Source organism: Fundulus heteroclitus, chromosome 19 (assembly GCF_011125445.2).
Source record: "Fundulus heteroclitus isolate FHET01 chromosome 19, MU-UCD_Fhet_4.1, whole genome shotgun sequence".
NCBI classification, from domain to species: Eukaryota; Metazoa; Chordata; class Actinopteri; order Cyprinodontiformes; family Fundulidae; genus Fundulus; species Fundulus heteroclitus.
The window spans coordinates 26,869,278-26,871,967 of record NC_046379.1 but is presented as its reverse complement, the minus strand read 5'-3'; the positions used below and the strand labels follow the sequence as shown (position 1 = coordinate 26,871,967).

General features: G+C 40.8%; 1 long non-coding RNA gene across 1 annotated transcript; it reads right to left on the bottom strand.

Annotated features, from left to right (window-relative positions):
• Nucleotides 1-653: 653 nt before the first annotated feature.
• On the bottom strand, nucleotides 654-1,796 carry LOC118567067. Its single transcript, XR_004933453.1, has 3 exons — nucleotides 1,715-1,796; nucleotides 1,535-1,612; nucleotides 654-763 (listed from the first exon to the last, which is right to left on the bottom strand). It is a non-coding gene; the product is annotated as an uncharacterized LOC118567067 (long non-coding RNA).
• Nucleotides 1,797-2,690: the final 894 nt, after the last annotated feature.

Here is a 2,690-nt window from a genome sequence, read left to right as displayed (position 1 = left end):
GCTAGTGATGGGTTGATGAGGCGTCATGAAACTTTCAACACATTACCAAACTGTATTGATGTTGTGTCACTGAATACTGACACCTGCTGGACATTAAAAAATCCCTACAGGCAACCTAGTTGACAGAGTTAACTGACATTGATTTGATGACCTATTATACACCAATATAATTTAATTCATTGTATGGTGCATTATATTATTTAATATTTTCATTTCAATTTAAAACATCTTTGATATTTTAGATACAGTTAATAAATAATGAGAACTTGTATCATAATATAATAACCTCTAAGTAAACATGTTGTGAATGAGGATGCTTGTGGACTAGCATTTATTATTTATTTATTTTTACAAATTTTTATTAAAAAAAATAAGTTGTTCCAACGTTTTGAAATTTTAAAGGACAGGCGGAAGAGGTTTGGATAAACTGTCTTTTGGTTTTTCCAGTATATAATAGGATTCTGGGACCTAGCAATAATGCCCTCTGCCATGTATCTATGGACCTCATAGATGGCATCAGCTGTGGCACTTTTGGTCTGCCTCCCCACTTCGATATCGAGATGTTCCCAAAGGTTATCTATTAAAAAAATAATGGCATTTTAGTACATGATTTACAGACAACAAACAAATAATGCTCAATATCATGCCTGAAGTGGGGGCAGACAGCTGTTGTGAAGAAGTTCCTGGCTGGGGCTCATTTGTGCTTCCAAGTATTGATGCACAGTCTGTCCGCAGTCTGCTGAGGGCCTCATTGCACTTGGAACTGTGGAACCCAAGAGATTTAAATCTGGGGTCATTAAGTGTCACCAGGTGTTCATGCAGGTGTCGTGCTCTGTCAGTGTGCAAGGTTGAAGCATTACGCTCAAGTGGCATATAGAGCATTTTCATCATTGGGATGACCTTTGATCCTGACACTCTCCTCTCTGCAGACAACTCCACTGTAGCTTGATGGAAAGGAGCAAGCACAAGTAGTGTTTCTCCTATGATGGTAAACTCATCAGCTGTAAGTGGAGTCAAATCTGTTTTTAGAGAGACCAGAGATACCCACACTGCTTCCTTCTCATCATGCAGCCTTGACAGCATTTCATACGTTCTGTTCCAGCGTGTTGGCACCTCATTGATAAGTTTCAGGGTTGGTCGTCCCATCTGATGCTGCACTTGAGCAAGCTTCTCCTTGGCTGTAGTGCTTGATCTGAAGTATGTGACAATGTGCCTGGCTTTGTGTCTGATGGAAGTAAGAGTGGGGATCTGATCACATGGTTTTCTAACTAATAAATTGAGACTATGTGCAATGCAAATTGAGTGCCGAATTTGGAGCCGTCTAGCGCATGCAATAATGTTTGGTGCTGCGTCGGTCACAAGACACTTTACTTTATTTGTTATGGCCCAAATTGTCAGCAGTGTGACTTTGTGGAAAGTATTGCACACCCAACACAGATGTACACAGCTGCATATTTTCATTAATGTAGTGACAGGTTAGAGCTAAGTAAGCCTCCATGTTCACAGATGTCCACATGTCAGCGGTTATACTCACTGCCACATCCTGCTGTACTTCCATTTTCACTCGTTCCCGTTCCTCCTCATACTTTTTGCCCAACATTTGTTTGATGGTCTGAAAACCACACCAAGTCAAACCAAAATAAAAACATATTTAAATTCAAGATAAAATTAATTGGATAAATAAACCACCACTTTAGATAACTTCCACACAAACCTTTCTGGTTGGCAAAACATATGAGGGCTCAAGGAGCTGAACCAGCTGCCTGAACCCTTCATTCTCCACAATGGCGGGGGCGATTGTGGCAGTCCTTCACAATGAAACTAAGCACAGCCTCATATAGCATCTGCTTCCTGGAAGCTTGATGGTTAAAAATGAGAAAGAATAAAATTCATCGGAATTGTCAATAAAACAGCAGTCAGTAAGTTGTAAAATACCTGAGTTTATTATGGGTGTGTCTGGGATTTCGTTTTCATGCTTGGCCCTATAATGCCTCAGCGTTGAGTAGGTGCTTCTATTCAAATGTGTAAGCTCGGTTGCTTAAATGCGACATTTGACCTGCAGAAAATATGAACAGTAAACTAAGAGTCACTGTGAAATGAATTTCTATTCAGAAAATCAATTGGAAACTCTGAGAGGAACAGGATGAAACAAGGAAATCAAAAAAAAATACCTTATTTTCCGATATGACATCAAAATGGTCCCACACAGAGCAAACCTCTTTTTGCTTGAGGAAGCTCCATAATTTTTGATGAGTTGGTTAAAACGCAAAAGATCCAAGATTGTTTTGGCAGACGCATCCCGTGAAAAGATGCACTTCCTTATAAACACAGTTTGGCGCATCAATCAGTTTGAAACGGTGCCTGTATCGGTCACGTGACTTTCCCGTAGCGATACACACATCGACACGGGTTCCGCTCTATGAGGCCGATGCATCGGTGTTGCTGGACCCATTCTGGCAGTGAGTGGATGAATGAGGCCGGTGTTTGTAGGCAGGAGAACAGGTGAGCAGAGTGGGCAGTAATTAGTGCAGCAGGTGGAGCTGATCAGGTGCAGAGTGGCTGATGACAGAGGGGAGTGGAACCTAATTAGTCCAGAAAAGTCCATCCAAAACACAAGCAAAAACCTAAATAATGACAGGTTCCAATGAGACTGATTTGTCAGATTAAAGGTACCTTTTGAAAATAACAGC